This window comes from Choloepus didactylus, chromosome 7 (assembly GCF_015220235.1).
Source record: "Choloepus didactylus isolate mChoDid1 chromosome 7, mChoDid1.pri, whole genome shotgun sequence".
In the NCBI taxonomy this organism is placed as follows: Eukaryota; Metazoa; Chordata; class Mammalia; order Pilosa; family Megalonychidae; genus Choloepus; species Choloepus didactylus.
In genome coordinates, this window is record NC_051313.1 from 54,871,927 (window position 1) to 54,892,690 (window position 20,764).

Sequence of the window (20,764 nt, forward strand, 5' to 3'; positions counted from 1 at the left end):
TGGTAACCCAGCCTGCTCGCCCCAGACTCCCCTGCAACGGCCGGCGAGCAACTTGCCGCCGGTGTACCGGGGAGCACTGGCCCTTTGCTTCCTTCTCCCTGTCTCAACTAACTTGTAAAGTTCAGGTTGCCCCTGTTTCCTAGCGGCCCCTTTGCAGGACCTGCAGTGGCCCTCCGTAGGATAGTACACTTTATAGCACTGTCAAGAAAGGCTTCACTGTAACTTTAGGAAATGATGGGGGAGCAAATCCCTTCAATTCCCACGGGATGAACTGAGGCCCTGAACCTGAGAAATAAAAAAGGGTACTTGCTTACAGCTAACTCAGCATTAAAACTGCAAACAGACGGGGACCCCAAAACACCACTATTGCTGTATCATTGGCAGTCTGGAGGTTCATTTCATTCCTGCCTAAAACACGGTGAGAAAACGCAAACTTCAGCGAGTGGGTGATTTTAATAGGTAAATATTCCACCTTTGAGGTGAAAAACTTGGTCAGGTGTAAAGTTGAGCCACCAGGTAGACTCTAACTCTTAAATTGGAGTAAGCTGTGTTTTATAGTAGCTCAGGAAGTAATTACTGCAAAGATGGAATTTCACAGAATGTTAAATCTCATTCCTGGCAGGTTTGTGTTCTTCAAACAGTTGGGCTAGGAACAGTGCCCTGATTATTCTGAGGGGTCCTTAACATTCTCATGAGTCTCAAATTATGGTTCAATGATTGTTTTCTGCTTTCAGACTCAGGATTTCTGAGCCTGTTTGCTCTCCCTGGGTTCTGCTTCCTTCCTTCGTTTTGATATTAGGACTTTAGGATGTTGGGGTGCTGCTTATCTAGCTGTACTAGACACCAAGATAGGTGCAGGAGGAAGAGTGACAAATAACAGACTGCAAACATTAGGTGCATGTCATTCTCTAGAATTTTTCAAAAGCAACTTTATACTTTTCATTGGATGTTGTTTTATATCAGATCAAATGTCAAAGCATGTTTGAACCCAAAATGTTGTCAATGACCTCTGTTAAAAACTAAAACACTCCTTTAAAATTCATAAGGATTTGTCCCTGAAGTTATTATGCTTAAAATTTTAAACCTATCTATATTGAATGGATTATCTGTTTGTTTAGAATAAAGAGAAGCTACTTATTAAAGATAATTAAATAGAAAGGGCAAAGATTATAATTGTATTTACACATCAAAAATAACCTTTACGTCATCATTGCACCATTTATTTTACTATTGAGTGGTCTAGTACTGTACATGCTGGGTTTGTTTTGTTCATCATTGTATCCCCAGGCCCTAACATAATGCCTGTCACATAGTAGGGGCTCAATAAATGTTGATGGCACACAGATGTTGAGAAGTAAATGAAAAATTGTATATTGAGTGCCTAGTAAACTGTTTGGTTCATAGGGGGTAATTTTTTTTCTTAAATGATCCCTTAAGTATTGATTTTAAGTACAGCTTTAAAAGAAAGCCTTATTTCTGTAAAATAAGAAATTCAGTAGTTCCTTAGAAAGCCATCAAAACTCATCATACATGTGTTTTCCAGTATACTCTGGCATTAGAAGAGTGTGGGAAATTGAATCACTTACCCAGCAAAAGACACATTCTTAATCCATGTTCCCATGACCTTTTCAAGTTGCTATTATTAAAGTGTGACCAAATGAAATCAGGTGGGTCTTAATATTACTGGAGGCTTATAAAGGGAGAAAATTTGGATGCGGACAATCAGAGAAAGCCACAGGAGAAGATCAAGGACATAGCCATGTGAAGGAAGCAGAGATGCAAGTCAAGGAACCGCAAGAATTGTGGTAAGCCATCACCAGATGCTTGCAGACACTGAGAGAAAACATGGCCTTGCAGATCCCTTGATTTGGGACTTCTGGCCTTTAAAACTTTGAGCCATAAATTCCTGTTGTTAGGCCAACCCACTGTGTTTTCAGAGCAGCCCTGGAAAACTAAGACAAGGAGCAAATATATTTTAGGCACTATTTCTCCATTATGTAGAGTCTTTCTCTTATTCGGAAAATAACTAAAGGTAATGATTCCTAAAAGCTGTTCTTTGGAATACTAGTCATTTATTCAACAAATTTGTGAGCTCTTAGAACATAAAGGCAGTGTAATCAGTGTAGGCCTTTCCATCATCAATATGTAGATATCATCCCTGTTTCAGTGTAATGATGTTATGATGGATGGTCTGAGAAAGGGAAAAAAAAGCATGGATCCTTTGGTTGCAAGTGACAGAAAACTACTCCGTCCTGCTTAAGCAAAACAGAGTTTAATAGGCTATCTGGAGCTCCCAGAATTGATGGGAAGCCTAGAAAACCAGGTTTGGAAGCAGGCAGGAGTTAAAGCAGCTCCAGAGGACACAGAAGCAGGGAAAACAAGGTAGCACAGAGGGAGGCTTATTATGGTCAGGTGTATCCCTTTATGGGGATGGATGAACCCCAATCTCTTTTTTAGTGATACTCCCAATTCACATCCCCACGAGAGAGCTTCAGGTTGTCCTACCTTAGGGCATTTGCTGTCCCTTAGCTGGAAGAGGGTGGGACCTCTAATAACAGCCCCACTAGATTTGGGGGAAAAAAGTAGATCCTGGGCAACAGGAAAACAGCATATATTTACCATGAGGAATAGGGCACCAGGGTTTAATGAATTAGGGAAACATTGCAAACTAGATCCCTATCACATTAATATTTTAAAGACCCTGAGATCTTGCAGCAAAGAAACCTCTTTCACTTTCTTAAACAAGCATATCCTAGAATTTAGTTCAGTGTGGAACACTTGTTTTTTTCCCTAGCTTACCTCTTACTGTGCTTTGGGAAATGTTTTGAAAAACAACTATGTTTTTCAGCAGTTTTCCATCTGTCATCAACTTGTCCATGGATCAAGGTGTGTGAGCATAGCATAAATCTAGTGCTATCATAAAGCTTTTATAAAATCTGTATTTTAACAGGTCTGTGAAAATCAGAGAGGTTTGTAATTGTCTTTAGACAGGTCAGATTTCAAGCTAAAACTCCTAAAATTTTTTTAAAAAGCTATGATAGAGCTCCTTATTCAACTACAGAATTCCTGCATCACTACCTCCCCCCAGAGAAAATAGGAAAATAAGTGTCATTCTTAATACCAGTGTCATGATTTTCTGTCAAAAAAAATAAAAATAAAAACCAGTGGTGACAAATTCCTAATTACTGTACTTTCAGAGAGAACAGGTTAATATTAATTGTGCCAAAACCAAAATTGATTTTTGGCTGATATCCTCCAGTTTTCAAGTGTAAAACATGAAATAACTCTAGCTAACATACTGATTTACTCAATTACCTGTGGGCACACATGTAGCTAATGTATCCTATTCATCAGGAGCCAGTGTCATGCAAAACTAATTGTAGCCATGGGAAAATCTTTTACAGTTAAAATCTTAAAGTTTTTGATGTTTACATTTTCTCTGCCACACTCTCTGTTATCAAACACTTTTTTTTTCCAGCTGAACAAAGGATAGTAATATTCAGTCTAATCACCTAGAAACATAATGAATGCTTACTAATTATTTACTGTACTGAGTAGAAAATAGTCCCTACCCACAGGACAAAATCTTATAAATTGCACTACTAAGTAGGTACAAACTATGAAAGGGGTTCTTGGTCATCATTAAGGTAAAACATATTTAAAAATAAGCTATAATTTTTTATGTATCAGATTGGCAAAGATGTAAAAAAAATTATCCCTAGTGTTAAAGAATATGAATAAATAAGAATTTACCCATATGCAAGCATTTTGGATGAGTATCTGCCAATATTAATTTTTTAATGCACATATCTTTTGATCCCTCAATTCCATTTCTAGAAATTTAACCTAGGGTTACCTCAAAAAACATGTGCTAAGACTGTGAAAGGATACTCATGATAGCTTTAGTAATATCCAAAAAAAAAAAGACAGATAGAATCCATCATTTGGAGACCTGTCATATTATTAGAATATTAAGTAGCCATTTTTTAGAAAAATAAACTAGATTATTACACACTGATGTCCAAGATGTCACTAAATGAAAAAAAAAGCAAGTTGATCAATAGGTATAACGTGATCTAGTGTGCATAAAAGTAGGAGAAAGGAAAGTGGGAAGGAGATGTATATGTAAAGGCTGTGTGCTTTCCATTTTTCTGGCTCAGGAGGAAAGGGGTGAATTTCAAGCTGGTTCCATTCAGTCTCACACACTCACAGAAGATGGAACCTTCCCTGTCACACCATTACCACCAACTCTCCAGGCCCCACTCTCTGACCCAGGGGGCTCACGTGTGTCCTTGGCCATTGTTACGGTTTGCTAATGCCACCTTTAAGCAAAATACCAGAAATGGATGGGCTTTTATAAAGGGTGGTTATTTGGTTACAAAGTTACAGTCTTAAGGCCATAAAAGTGTCCAAGCTAAGGTGTCAATGATAGGGTACCTTCACAGAAGAATGGCCAATGGTATCTGAAATAACTCTGTTGTCTGGGAAGGCATGTGGATGGCGTCTTCTTCCTTTGCTTCCAGGTTGTGTTTCAAAATGGCTTTCTCCCAGGACATTTCTCTAGGTGTCTGGGGGTATTCTCTTAGTTTCTCCCAGGCAAACTCCGTAGTAGCAAAAGTCCGCTTTCAATGGCCATCTTCAAAATGTCTCTCTTGGCTGCAGCAAGCGTCTGGGCCTGCATGGCTCTTCTTAAAGTACTGCAGTAAATCAATCAAGACCCACCCTGAATGGGTGGGACCACACCTCCATGGAAATAATCTAATCAAAGTATTACCCACAGTTGGGTGGGTCACATCTCTGTGGAGATCCTCAAAGGATTCCAACCTAATCAACATGAATATGTCTGCCCTCACAAGATTGCATCAAAGAACAGGGCATTTTAGGGGACATAATACATCCAATCCATCACAGCCATTAACACAGTCAGGTTGGGAACCTCTTGGCACAGATAGATTGCTCCCTGCGGGAAGGAGGTATTAGAAGGTAACACCAATAGAAAGAAAATCTAATGCGGCTCTAACACAGGAGATGGATGTTGACTGGTTCTGCAGGTGACAGTGCTCAACAGTGGGGGAGGATGGATGTCTCTGGATGCTGAATTTGCTCCTGCCAAGGATTCCTCTGGCCCAGTCCCCGTGGCATGCACCTCAAAAACCACACCCCTTGTCAAGTCCTCACTGTCTTCCCATCATTCCAGCACGGGGAATTCTCTCCAGTCTAGAAGCTTCATTCTTCCTCATCATGTTCTTACCCCAAACTGCTTCCAGGGAGATGAAGTCCTGCCTTTCCTCTGAGGCCTAGACATTTGAAACTCAAAAGTCAAAAAGCAACTCTGGTTAGCTTGTTCGTTTCCCAACATGCCCTCTCTCCTGTCTGAGGCAAGTTTTGTAAAATGCCTCCTTGGTTGAATGGGGGAACAGGCCCAAGTACTAAGAAACACAAAGAACTAAAAGCATATCAGTTATATTTAGAAATGTTCTAAGTAAGAAACTTCATTTTCTCTGGGAAGGAGGTGAAGTGGATCCTTTATTTTTCATTTTATTCCTTTCTGTGCTGCTTTTTATGATGCATATGAATAACATTTATAATATTAAAATCTAATAAATTTAAAATACCACTTTTTAGAATTGTTTTTGTTTCCTTGGCTGCCAAAGCAAATACCCATGCAATGGATCAGCTTAAACAATGGGAATTTATTAGCTCACAGTTTTGAGGCTAAAAGAAAGTCCAAATCAAGGCATCATCAAGGCCATGCTTTCTTCCTAAAGACTGGCGTTCTGGGGCTGGCTGCCCAGTCCTTGGTCTAGTGTCCTCTGTCACATGGCAATGCCTCTGCTGACCTCTCTGTTCCCTTCTGGGTTCCACTGAATTTCAGCTTCTGGCTGCTACCTGTGGCTTTCTCTCTCACCATATGAATTTCATTCCATTTATAAAGGTAATGGAATTAAAACCCATCCTGATTGAAGTGGGTCGCACCTTAACTGAAGTTACCTCATCAAAAGTTCTTATTTACATGAGTTCGCACCCACAGGAATGAATTACATTTAAGAACATGATTTTCTTGGGTGCATACAGCTCCAAACCATCAAAAGAATAAACTATAAATATGGGTATTGTAACACTATTAATTGTGTTACTGGGAAAATTAGGGTATCATAGAAAAAAATGTCTCTAATTAATCAGGCCACAATGGCAATCACGTAACTATACATAAATAAGCCTAGTATAAGTGGAAAATGGCAAAACAAACAAACGAACAAAAGTGCATGTAAATAGACCTTATTCTCCCAATCTTGGTCAATGTAGACCCAAGATTTCCACCTTTCAGCTGTGATCCCATTTTCTTTCCTGACTCCACCACTTTCTCTTAGCCACAGTGACAAATCAGTCACAATATTTTAGTCTGCGATTCCCATGGCAGTTACAGTTCTTTGGTTTCTATTTTAAGCAGCAGAAGCTGGTTCTAGATAACTTAAGCAGGAAGGTACTTTATTGGATACTGGTGCTAGATAATAGAAGGACTGGAAGGGCAATCTGAATATCCAAGCTTAGGACCAGGAATCCAAAGAACATCACTCCATCTGAGATTCAAATTCATGGGAGGATCTAGTTAGCCGAGTCTACGCTAGGAGCCTGTCACTATGCTGAGATGTGAGATGGGGGTGGGAGGTCAGGACCATGTGGAATGAGGAAGGAGTAGTTCCCAAAGGAAAAGTGAAATTCTCTTACCTAAAGAGGGGGGCAAGGGATGCTGGGCAGGCAAAACCAACAGCTGTCCATCACCTCCATCTTTTAAAGGGAAACTTAATTGAGAGACCTTGCTATTTCCTTTAATGATATATCTCCTGTACCATTACTGCTTCGAAACACACTTCAGGTGGAATCAGAATTATTTTAAAACAAATTAAAGTTCTTTTCAATGATACAAATTCTCTTAAAAAGAGATGAGTAATCTACTCAATATAAAGATGACATCGCAGGGACCCTGTTTAGGAAATTCTTTCTTGTGCTTAGGCCACCTATCTTGGATTTAAATGGAACGCTTGGTGATACATCAAAATTTTAGTTTCTAATCTTAGAACTTACCTGTGTGGGATACGTTTTCATAGAAAGTTCATTTCTATTTTACAGTAGCATAATGTAGATTAATATACCTGATTTCTTCTAAAATTCTAATTCCCCAGTGGTAATGTATGAATTTAGGCATGCCATTGAAAGAAGAATGTTAACTTCATTCACTAAAATCATCCATTCATTCAAATTTAATTAATGTTTCCTAGGTCACATCAGCATGAAGGTAAAAATAGTTCATAATAATTGTCAAAAAATGATAACAAAAATATTTCACTGGCTTCAACCCAATCTGTTTACAGAAACCAGCAGCCCCAGCTTTCCCCAACTTTCATTTCAAGCTGTGTCTCAAAGGTGTTTTGCAAGTTAGCTCTCTTGGCTCACCTAAGACATCCTTGGGAGCATAAGAAGAGGCCTTTTTGCTGCAGACACTGTGAGTAGTGCCTCCACTGATGACTTGGATGTCAGCTCTTTTCCTTTTTACTTACTTTTTTCTTTTAAAATAGCCCCTTCTTCTAGATCAATAGTTCTCAACCAAGGGAAATCTTGCCCTCAGGGGACATAATCTGTGGAGACATTATTATTTTCATGACTGGGGAAGGAGGGGCTACTGGTATCTAGAGAGTAGCTCCACGTATGCTGCTAAAAATCCCACAATGCACAGGACAGCCCCCTAACAATTAATTACCTGACCACAAATGTCAGTCGTGCTGAGGCTGCAAAACCCTGCTCCAGACATGAGTCTTGGAGAACTGGCCTATGGGACAATCTAAGTAATAGAAATGCTTCTGTCCTCAAAATCACCAATCCCCTGGTGTTTTTAAACTAAACAAGCTCTTCATCTATGCCTTCCCTCAGGATGATGTTTTTCTCCTTGAAGGCTTTTCAGTAATTCATAGGAATTGATCCTGGGCACACACAGGCCCACACTCAGCAGTCTTCCTGACAAAAGCCTTGACATGCCTGAATACTAGAGAAGACCCAGCTGAAGTTCCCACTGGGACCTCGACAACATTAAAGATAGGATTGGCACCTCTACAGCGAATGTAATGCTCAGTTGGGCAATTGAACAAGAAAAAGCCCCTGCCGTCAGGGCCATTTTCTATTCCCAGCACCTCTCCATGCCCCTATCCTTCTTCTGTGTAAGAGACCCCACTACCCTGACCCCAAAGGTGGGCACGTAACTCAACTCAGGCAGACAATAGGTCTTCCCCAGGATGTTTTTCCTTTTTAACTCAAGCAACTGTACAGAGAATCTCTTTTCCACTCTGAAGGCTTTGAGAATATCAAGTTGGAGGTTCCCAGGGGGAACCATCTTGAGACAGGGAGGCTTTCATGCTGAGAGAAGCAGAGAGGAAGGAAAGCAAAGAGAGCAGAGGAATGGGAGAGAGGCAGTGATCGTGCTTGGGTCCTGGGTCATCCTAAATCTATCTGTATCCCCATTCTCCCTACCACTTGATTTTGTGAGCAATAAATTACTCATGTTCTTCCGAAGATAGATTCAGTTTGGGTTTCATCATGTCCAACAAAAGAATACTGGCTAATACACCAGTCTTCAAAATCCTTACAATTAAATAAGGAGCACATGAAAAGTACTTATATGAGGCACACATAGGGCACCTAAGGTTCTCATTACTTTTTTGTCTCTAGAAATGGCTCATGGCTATTCATTTCACAATTTGTTGGGATGTACACTTATGTTTTATGAATTTTTCTGTATGTTAATTATAATTCATCAAACTATTTTGAATGGAAAAATAGTACCTTTATGATGGGCACTAAAAAAATAACACTATAGAAATTTAAAGGAAGGAAAAAAAGAAATGCTATATGATCTGGGCAACTAATAATAGTGTTTATTTGAATAAGTAAACTTGAAATCATATATATGTATGTGTTTGTGTGTGTGTGTATAGTGCTTTCAGATAACAGACCAGTGTTAGTTATTACTCCAAATATTCACAATTCTGTAAGGTATTATCCAGCCCATTTTTCCTTCATGCATAAATAAAGGCTCAGCAGCTCTCCCAGTCCACTAAGAAATTGACTGCAGAATTGGGGCTGAAATCCCAGTTCCCAGCTCCTAGGTGCAGTGCCCTTTCCTCTATGGTGTGGCTGCTTCTGAGTGCAGGAGGGAATCATGAGGAGGAGAGTCCAGGATACACCCTCCCCTGAGCTCTCGTCCCTTGTCATCCTTATCATCCCTTGTCGTATTATACTGAAATTTTGTTCATGTTCCACTATCTTCCATTATGCTGTGGATTTTTTGATAGCAGATACATTGTCTTACCCAATTTTTTTTTTTTTTTGGTTTTACCCTATTTTGTACCTTTTACAATGCCCAGCTCAGAGATTAGAAAACAGTAGCCACTCAGTAAATATTTGTTGGATGATGGATAAATACGAGTTAAGAAGCAAGGAAATGAGGACTTCTGGGAAGATGGTGGATTAGGAGAGACAGAGCAAAATTCTCCTCCATGAAAAGCACTAGATAAAGGACAGAAAGTGCTCCAGAACAGCAGTTCCAGGATTCCAACAGCTGGGCAGGGACTTCTACACCACAGAATGAGTACATAGCTGGAGTAGCTGAGAGACTGCATTTAGGATGGGTGAGTATTTGGCCTGGAACGCCACTGGGAAACAGGTGGTTGGAGTCGGCTGATGAGCACAGAGGGGATCAGGCTTCCATGCCCCATGCACCCTTCTCAGCACTTGGCTGGGGTGATAACCCTTCGCAGACCCACGGCCAAGAGCCCTTATGCCAGGGTCTGGCAGTTGGAGCAGGCAGATGAGCGCAGAAGGGGGCAGCTTTCCACGCCCCATGCAGCCACCTCAGCAGTTGGCTGGGGAGATAACCATTCACAACCTGTGGCTGCTGAGCTGGGGATTGGCCACCGAGCATGGAGCAAGCAACTTTCTAAGCCCGATCTCAGAAGTTGGCTGGGGAGATACCCTTCACAGCCCCACAGCTGAGTGTTCCCTTGAGGGAACTTGGGATCTGGTGGGCTTGTAATGGCATCCACTCTTCCTCCATGGAAGCCCATGATGTGCACAGCCAAGAGGCAAGGGCACCACACAGAAGTGCCAGGAGCCCCTTCCTAAACCCAGGGACACATGGACACATGGCAGACAGGGACTGTGGGGCATTTGAGTTGGAAAGTGAGACATACAGCTGTGTAGCCCCAGAGTACTCCACCCACAGCCCCAGGAACTGCCGGGGCCATTGTGTCCTGGAGCAGACTCCCTGCCAAACTGTGCAGGACATGCCCCTCACCCCCAGGGTGGGCAGTCCCCAGTGCACATGGAAAATTGGTGCACTGATTGGATTTCCACATGGTATGGACCCCACTTATGCGTATACAAACTTGGGTGAGAACTGCCTTGAGGGTAAGAGGGGGCTCAAGAGTGCCATCTGCTGGTAGGACAAAGAAAGTGCAGTCCACCAAGCAGTATCTCTGTCAAATTATGGATAAATGTTCGAATAATCTTGAGTATTCTAAAATAACCCTGTGAAGATAAGCAAATGCCAAGAGGCCAAAAACATATGAAGAAACCAGGAGATATGGACAACCCAAATGTCCAAATTAAAAAGCCAGAGGAGATACAGAACTTGGAGCAATTAATCAAAGAAGAACAAATAAATCTCAAAAACAACATCAGTGTGATGCTAAGCATATAAAGGACATAAAGAAGACCCTAGGTGAACATAAAGAAGAATTTGAAAGAGTAAATTTAAAATAGCAGATCTTATGGAAATAAAAGATACTGTTGATCAAATTAAAAATATTCTTGAGGGAGGCGGGGCAAGATGGCAGACTGGTGAGCTGTATGTTTTAGTTACTCCTCCAGGAAAGTAGGTAGAAAGCCAGGAACTGCATGGACTGGACACCACAGAGCAATCTGACTTTGGGCATACTTCATACAACACTCATGAAAACGTGGAACTGCTGAGATCAGCGAAATCTGTAAGTTTTTGTGGCCAGGGGACCCACACCCCTCCCTCCCAGGCTCAGTCCCGTGGGAGGAGGGGCTGTCAGCTCCGGGAAGGAGAAGGGAGAACTGCAGTGGCAGCCCTTATCGGAAACTCATTCTGCTGATCCAAACTCCAACCATAGATAGACGGAGACCAGACACCAGAGAATCTGAGAGCAGCCAGCCCAGCAGAGAGGAGACAGGCATAGAAAAGAAACAACAAGGAAAACTCCAAAATAAAAGCAGAGGATTTTTGGAGTTCTGGTGAACATAGAAAGGGGAAGGGCAGAGCTCAGGCCCGAGCTCAGGCCCTGAGGCGCATATGCAAATCCCGAAGAAAAGCTGATCTCTCTGCCCTGTGGACCTTTCCTTAATGGCCCTGGTTGCTTTGTCTCTTAGCATTTCAATAACCCATTAGATCTCTGAGGAGGGCCTTTTTTTTTTTTTTTTTTTTTTTAATCCTTTTTTCTTTTTCTAAAACAATTACTCTAAGAAGCCCAATACACAAAGCTTCAAAGACTTGCAATTTGGGCAGGTCAAGTCAAGAGCAGAACTAGGAGAGCTCTGAGACAAAACGCAATAATCCAGTGGCTGAGAAAATTCACTAAACACCACAACTTCCCAAGAAAAGGGGGGTGTCCGCTCACAGCCATCATCCTGGTGGACAGGAAACACTCCTGCCCATCGCCAGCCCCATAGCCCAGAACTGCCCCAGAGAACCCAGTGTGACAGAAGTGCTTCAAATAACAGGCACACACCACAAAACTGGGTGTGGACATTAGCCTTCCCTGCAACTTCAGCTGATTGTCCCAGAGTTGGGAAGGTAGAGCAGTGCGAATTAACAAAGCCCCATTCAGCCATCATTTCAGCAGACTGGGAGGCTCCCTACACAGCCCAGCAGCCCAGAACTGCCCTGGGGGGACGACACTCACCTGTGACATAGCACAGTCATCCCTCAACAGAGGACCCGCGGTGCACGGCCTGGAAGAGGGGCCCACTTGCAAGTCTCAGGAGCCATACGCCAATACCAACGAATTGTGGGTCAGTGGCAGAGACAAACTGTGGCAGGACTGAACTGAAGGATTAGACTATTGCAGCAGCTTTAAAACTCTAGGATCACCAGGGAGATTTGATTGTTAGGGCCACCCCCCCTCCCTGACTGCCCAGAAACACGCCCCATATACAGGGCAGGCAACACCAACTACACACGCAAGCTTGGTACACCAATTGGACCCCACAAGACTCACTCCCCCACTCACCAAAAAGGCTAAGCAGGGGAGAACTGGCTTGTGGAGAACAGGTGGCTCGTGGACGCCACCTGCTGGTTAGTTAGAGAAAGTGTACTCCACGAAGCTGTAGATCTGATAAATTAGAGATAAGGACTTCAATTGGTCTACAAATCCTAAAAGAACCCTATCAAGTTCCGCAAATGCCACGAGGCCAAAAACAACAGAAAATTATAAAGCATATGAAAAAACCAGACGATATGGATAACCCAAGCCCAAGCACCCAAATCAAAAGACCAGAAGAGACACAGCACCTAGAGCAGCTACTCAAAGAACTAAAGATGAACAATGAGACCATAGTACGGGAGACAAAGGAAATCAAGAAGACCCTAGAAGAGCATAAAGAAGACATTGCAAGACTAAATAAAAAAATGGATGATCTTATGGAAATTAAAAAAACTGTTGACCAAATTAAAAAGATTCTGGACACTCATAGTACAAGACTAGAGGAAGTTGAACAACGAATCAATGACCTGGAAGATGACAGAATGGAAAATGAAAGCATAAAAGAAAGAATGGGGAAAAAAATTGAAAAAATCAAAATGGACCTCAGGGATATGATAGATAATATGAAACGTCCAAATATAAGACTCATTGGTGTCCCAGAAGGGGAAGAAAAGGGTAAAGGTCTAGGAAGAGTATTCAAAGAAATTGTTGGGGAAAACTTCCCAAATATTCTAAACAACATAAATACAAAAATCATAAATGCTCAGCGAACTCCAAATAGAATAAATCCAAATAAACCCACTCCGAGACATATACTGATCACACTGTCAAACACAGAAGAGAAGGAGCAAGTTCTGAAAGCAGCAAGAGAAAAGCAATTCACCACATACAAAGGAAACAGCATAAGACTAAGTAGTGACTACTCAGCAGCCACCATGGAGGCGAGAAGGCAGTGGCACTATATATTTAAAATTCTGAGTGAGAAAAATTTCCAGCCAAGAATACTTTATCCAGCAAAGCTCTCCTTCAAATTTGAGGGAGAGCTTAAATTTTTCACAGACAAACAAATGCTGAGAGAATTTGCTAACAAGAGACCTGCCCTACTGGAGATACTAAAGGGAGCCCTACAGACAGAGAAACAAAGAAAGGACAGAGAGACTTGGAGAAAGGTTCAGTACTAAAGAGATTCGGTATGGGTACAATAAAGGATATTAATAGACAGAGGGGAAAAATACGACAAACATAAACCAAAGGATAAGATGGCTGATTCAAGAAATGCCTTCACGGTTATAACGTTGAATGTAAATGGATTAAACTCCCCAATTAAAAGATATAGATTCGCAGAATGGATCAAAAAAAATGAACCATCAATATGTTGCATACAAGAGACTCATCTTAGACACAGGGACACAAAGAAACTGAAAGTGAAAGGATGGAAAAAAATATTTCATGCAAGCTACAGCCAAAAGAAAGCAGGTGTAGCAATATTAATCTCAGATAAAATAGACTTCAAATGCAGGGATGTTTTGAGAGACAAAGATGGGCACTACATACTAATAAAAGGGGCAATTCAGCAAGAAGAAATAACAATCATAAATGTCTATGCACCCAATCAAGGTGCCACAAAATACATGAGAGAAACACTGGCAAAACTAAAGGAAGCAATTGATGTTTCCACAATAATTGTGGGAGACTTCAACACATCACTCTCTCCTATAGATAGATCAACCAGACAGAAGACCAATAAGGAAATTGAAAACCTAAACAATCTGATAAATGAATTAGATTTAACAGACATATACAGGACATTACATCCCAAATCACCAGGATACACATACTTTTCTAGTGCTCATGGAACTTTCTCCAGAATAGATCATATGCTGGGACATAAAACAAGCCTCAATAAATTTAAAAAGATTGAAATTATTCAAAGCACATTCTCTGACCACAATGGAATACAATTAGAAGTCAATAACCATCAGAGACTTAGAAAATTCACAAATACCTGGAGGTTAAACAACACACTCCTAAACAATCAGTGGGTTAAAGAAGAAATAGCAAGAGAAATTGCTAAATATATAGAGACGAATGAAAATGAGAACACAACATACCAAAACCTATGGGATGCAGCAAAAGCAGTGCTAAGGGGGAAATTTATAGCACTAAACGCATATATTAAAAAGGAAGAAAGAGCCAAAATCAAAGAACTAATGGATCAACTGAAGAAGCTAGAAAATGAACAGCAAACCAATCCTAAACCAAGTACAAGAAAAGAAATAACAAGGATTAAAGCAGAAATAAATGACATAGAGAACAAAAAAACAATAGAGAGGATAAATATCACCAAAAGTTGGTTCTTTGAGAAGATCAACAAGATTGACAAGCCCCTAGCTAGACTGACAAAATCAAAAAGAGAGAAGACCCATATCAACAAAATAATGAATGAAAAAGGTGACATAACTGCAGATCCTGAAGAAATTAAAAAAATTATAAGAGGATACTATGAACAACTGTATGGCAACAAACTGGATAATGTAGAGGAAATGGACAATTTCCTGGAAACATATGAACAACCTAGACTGACCAGAGAAGAAATAGAAGACCTCAACCTTCCCATCACAAGCAAAGAGATCCAATCAGTCATCAAAAATCTTCCCACAAATAAATGCACAGGGCCAGATGGCTTCACAGGGGAATTCTACCAAACTTTCCAGAAAGAACTGACACCAATCTTACTCAAACTCTTTCAAAACATTGAAGAAAATGGAACACTACCTAACTCATTTTATGAACCTAACATCAATCTAATACCAAAACCAGGCAAAGATGCTACAAAAAAGGAAAACTACCGGCCAATCTCCTTAATGAATATAGATGCAAAAATCCTCAACAAAATACTTGCAAATCGAATCCAAAGACACATTAAAAAAATCATACACCATGACCAAGTGGGGTTTATTCCAGGCATGCAAGGATGGTTCAACATAAGAAAATCAATCAATGTATTACAACACATTAAAAACTCGAAAGGGAAAAATCAATTGATCATCTCAATAGATGCTGAAAAAGCATTTGACAAAATCCAACATCCCTTTTTGATAAAAACACTTCAAAAGGTAGGAATTGAAGGAAACTTCCTCAACATGATAAAGAGCATATATGAAAAACCCACAGCCAGCATAGTACTCAATGGTGAGAGACTGAAAGCCTTCCCTCTAAGATCAGGAACAAGACAAGGATGCCCGCTGTCACCACTGTTATTCAACATTGTGCTGGAAGTGCTAGCCAGGGCAATCCGGCAAGACAAAGAAATAAAAGGCATCCAAATTGGAAAAGAAGAAGTAAAACTGTCATTGTTTGCAGATGATATGATCTTATATCTAGAAAACCCTGAGAAATCGACGATACAGCTACTAGAGCTAATAAACAAATTTAGCAAAGTAGCGGGATACAAGGTTAATGCACATAAGTCAGTAATGTTTCTATATGCTAGAAATGAATAAACTGAAGAGACACTCAAGAAAAAGGTACCATTTTCAATAGCAACTAAAAAAATCAAGTACCTAGGAATAAACTTAACCAAAGATGTAAAAGACCTATACAAAGAAAACTACATAACTCTACTAAAAGAAATAGAAGGGGACCTTAAAAGATGGAAAAATATTCCATGTTCATGGATAGGAAGGCTAAATGTCATTAAGATGTCAATTCTACCCAAACTCATCTACAGATTCAATGCAATCCCAATCAAAATTCCAACAACCTACTTTGCAGACTTGGAAAAGCTAGTTATCAAATTTATTTGGAAAGGGAAGATGCCTCGAATTGCTAAAGACCCTCTAAAAAAGAAAAACGAAGTGGGAGGACTTACACTCCCTGACTTTGAAGCTTATTATAAAGCCACAGTTGTCAAAACAGCATGGTACTGGCACAAAGATAGACATATAGATCAATGGAATCGAATTGAGAATTCGGAGATAGACCCTCAGATCTATGGCCGACTGATCTTTGATAAGGCCCCCAAAGTCACTGAACTGAGTCATAATGGTCTTTTCAACAAATGGGGCTGGGAGAGTTGGATATCCATATCCAAAAGAATGAAAGAGGACCCCTACCTCACCCCCTACACAAAAATTAACTCAAAATGGACCAAAGATCTCAATATAAAAGAAAGTACCATAAAACTCCTAGAAGATAATGTAGGAAAACATCTTCAAGACCTTGTATTAGGAGGCCACTTCCTAGACTTTACACCCAAAGCACAAGCAACAAAAGAGAAAATAGATAAATGGGAACTCCTCAAGCTTAGAAGTTTCTGCACCTCAAAGGAATTTCTCAAAAAGGTAAAGAGGCAGCCAACTCAATGGGAAAAAATTTTTGGAAACCATGTATCTGACAAAAGACTGATATCTTGCATATATAAAGAAATCCTACAACTCAATGACAATAGTACAGTCGGCCCAATTATAAAATGGGCAAAAGATATGAAAAGACAGTTCTCTGAAGAGGAAATACAAATGGCCAAGAAACACATGAAAAAATGTTCAGCTTCACTAGCTATTAGAGAGATGCAAATTAAGACCACAATGAGATACCACCTAACACCGGTTAGAATGGCTGCCATTAAACAAACAGGAAACTACAAATGCTGGAGGGGATGTGGAGAAATTGGAACTCTTATTCATTGTTGGTGGGACTGTATAATGGTTCAGCCACTCTGGAAGTCAGTCTGGCAGTTCCTTAGAAAACTAGATATAGAGTTACCATTCGATCCAGCGATTGCACTTCTCGGTATATACCCGGAAGATCGGAAAGCAGTGACACGAACAGATATCTGCACGCCAATGTTCATAGCAGCATTATTCACAATTGCCAAGAAATGGAAACAACCCAAATGTCCTTCAACAGATGAGTGGATAAATAAAATGTGGTATATACACACGATGGAATACTACGCGGCAGTAAGAAGGAACGATCTCGTGAAACATATGACAACATGGATGAACCTTGAAGACATAATGCTGAACGAAATAAGCCAGGCACAAAAAGAGAAATATTATATGCTACCACTAATGTGAACTTTGAAAAATGTAAAACAAATGGTTTATAATGTAGAATGTAGGGGAACTAGCAATAGAGAGCAATTAAGGAAGGGGGAACAATAATCCAAGAAGAACAGATAAGCTATTTAACGTTCTGGGGATGCCCAGGAATGACTATGGTCTGTTAATTTCTGATGGATATAGTAGGAGCAAGTTCACAGAAATGTTGCTATATTAGGTAACTTTCTTGGGGTAAAGTAGGAACATGTTGGAAGTTAAGCAGTTATCTTAGGTTAGTTGTCTTTTTCTTACTCCCTTGTTATGGTCTCTTTGAAATGTTCTTTTATTGTATGTTTGTTTTCTTTTTAATTTTTTTTTCATACAGTTGATTTAATAAAGAAGGGAAAGTTAAAAAAAAAAAAAAAAGAAAAGAAAAACAAGGAAAAAAAAAAGATGTAGTGCCCCTTGAGGAGCCTGTGGAGAATGCAGGGGTATTCGACTACCCCACCTCCATGGTTGCTAACATGACCACAGACATAGGGGACTGGTGGTTTGATGGGTTGAGCCCTCTACCACAGGTTTTACCCTTGGGAAGACAGTTGCTGCAAAGGAGAGGCTAGGCCTCCCTATGGTTGTGCCTAAGAGCCTCCTCCCAAATGCCTCTTTGTTGTTCAGATGTGGCCCTGTCTCTCTACCTAAGCCAGCTTGAAAGGTGAAATCACTGCCCTCCCCCCTACGTGGGATCACATACCCAGGGGAGTGAATCTCCCTGGCAACGTGGAATATGACTCCCGGGGAGGAATATAGACCTGGCATCGTGGGACGGAGAACATCTTCTTGACCAAAAGGGGGATGTGAAAGGAAATGAAATAAGGTTCAGTGGCAGAGAGATTCCAAAAGGAGCCGAGAGGTCACTCTGGTGGGCACTCTTACACACACTTTAGACAACCCTTTTTAGGTTCTAAAGAATTGGGGTAGCTGGTGGTGGATACCTGAAACTATCAAACTACAACCCAGAACCCATGAATCTCGAAGACAGTTGTATAAAAATGTAGCTTATGAGGGGTGACAATGGGATTGGGAAAGCCATAAGGACCACACTCCACTTTGTCTAGTTTATGGATGGATGAGTAGAAAAATAGGGGAAGGAAACAAACAGACAAAGGTACCCAGTGTTCTTTTTTACTTCAATTGCTCTTTTTCACTCTAATTATAATTCTTGTTATTTTTGTGTGTGTGCTAATGAAGGTGTCAGGGATTGATTTGGGTGATGAATGTACCACTATGTAATGGTACTGTAAACAATCGAAAGTACGATTTGTTTTGTATGACTGCGTGGTATGTGAATATATCTCAATAAAATGAAGATTAAAAAAAATATTCTTGAGACATATAATAGCGGATTTGAAGATACATAAGAAAGAATTAGCAAACTAGAGGACAGGGTGATGGAATGCAAAAACACAAAAGAACAAATGGTGAAAAAATAAAAAAATTTGAAATGTATCTCTGGGAAATAATGGACAACATGAAGCCTGCAAATACAAGAAACGTTGGTGTTCCAGAAGATGAAGAGAAGAATAAAGGGCTAGGAAGAGTATTCAAAGACAATGTTGGGGAAAACTTCCCAACCCTCCTTAATGACAAAAATATGCAAATCAAAGATTCCCAATGAACTCCAAACAGAATAAATCCAAATAAACCCACTCTGAGACATATTTTGATCAGATTGTGAAAAGCTGAAGAGAAGGGGAAACTTCTGAAAGCAGCAAGAGAAGAGCAATTCACCACATACAAGGGAAACAACCTAAGACTAAGTGCTGACTAGTCAGCAGCCACCATGAGAAGTGAGGCGAGAAGGCAGTGGTATGACGTATTTAAAATTCTGAAAGAGAAAAATTGCAAGCCAAGAATTCTTAATCCAGCAAAGCTCTCCTTCAAAATTGAGCGAAAGCTTAACATTTTCACAGACAAACAAATGCTGAAAGAATTTGTTAACAATAGACCTGCCCTGTAAAAAATACTAAAGGGAGTTCTACCAGCTGAAAAAGAAAGACAGGAGAGAAAGGCCTGGAGAATGGAACAAAACTGAAGGGTATTAGTAAGGGTAAATTAAAGGAAATTGAGAGGGGGAAAATAGATCTGACAACTAAAAACCAAAGGATATGATGGCTGATTCAAGAACTGCCTTCACAGTAATAACATTGAATGTAAATGGATTAAATTCCCCAATTAAAAGATATAGACTGGCAGAATGGTGTATGCTGTTTACAAGAGATTCATCCTAGACCCAGTGACAAAAAGAGAGTGAAAGTGAAAGGATGGTGGAAAAAATATTCCATGCAAGCTACAGCCAAAAGAAAGCAGGGGTAGCAATTATAATTTCAGATAAAATAGTCTTTAAATACAAGGATGTCATAAGAGACAAAGAAGGACAGTATATACTAATAAAAGGAAAAATTCACCAAGAGGAAATAACAATCATAAATGTTTATGCACCCAATCAAAGTGCTCCAAAGTATGTGAGTCAAACATTGGCTAAACTGAAGGAAGCAATGGATATTTCCACAATAATCATGGAAGACTTCAGTATACCACTCTCTCCTATAGATAGAAAAACCAGACTGAGGACCAATAAGGAAATTGAGAACCTAAACAATGTAATAAACAAATTAGACTTAACAGACATATATTGAGTATTACATCCCAAATTATCATGATATACATTCTTCTCTAGTGCTTATGGAACATTTTCCAGGATAGATAATATGCTGGGGCATAAAACAAGCTTTAATAAATTTAAAAAATTGAAATTATTCAAAGCACATTCTCTGACTACAATGGAATGCAAATAGAAGTCAATAACCATCAAAGATCCAGAACATTCAAAAATATCTGGTTAAATAACACACTCCTAAGCAATCAGTGGGTCAAAGGAGAAATTGCTAAACATCTAGAGATGAATGAAAACAAGAACACAACATATCAAAACCTATGGGATGTAGTGAAGGAAGTGTTGAGGGGGAAATTTATAACTCTAAATGCATACATTAAAAAGGAAGAAAGAGCTAAAATCAAAGAACTAATGGAACAAGTTAAGAAGCTAGAAAATGAACAGCAAACTAACCCTAAAGCAAGTAGAAGAAAAGAAATAACAAAGATTAAAGTGGAAATAAATGATATGAAGAACAACAACAAAAACAAAAACATAACAATAGAAAGAATAAATAAAACCAAAAGTTGGTTCTTTGAGAAGATCAACAAGATTGACAAATCCTTAGCTAGACTGACAAAGTAAAAAAGAGAGAAGATCAAAATAAACAAAATCATAAATGAGAGGGGAGACATTACTGTGGATCCCAAAGAAATTTTAAAAATCATAAGAGGATATTATGGACAACTGTATGCCAACAAACTAGACAATTCAGAGGAAACTGACAATTTTCT

At 39.9% G+C, this 20,764-nt stretch overlaps 1 protein-coding gene across 3 annotated transcripts in view; it reads right to left on the reverse strand.

Annotated features, from left to right (window-relative positions):
• Positions 1–20,764, reverse strand: part of KLHL32 (kelch like family member 32) — a 318,742-nt gene that overhangs the window by 251,393 nt on the left and 46,585 nt on the right. The window lies entirely within an intron of this gene.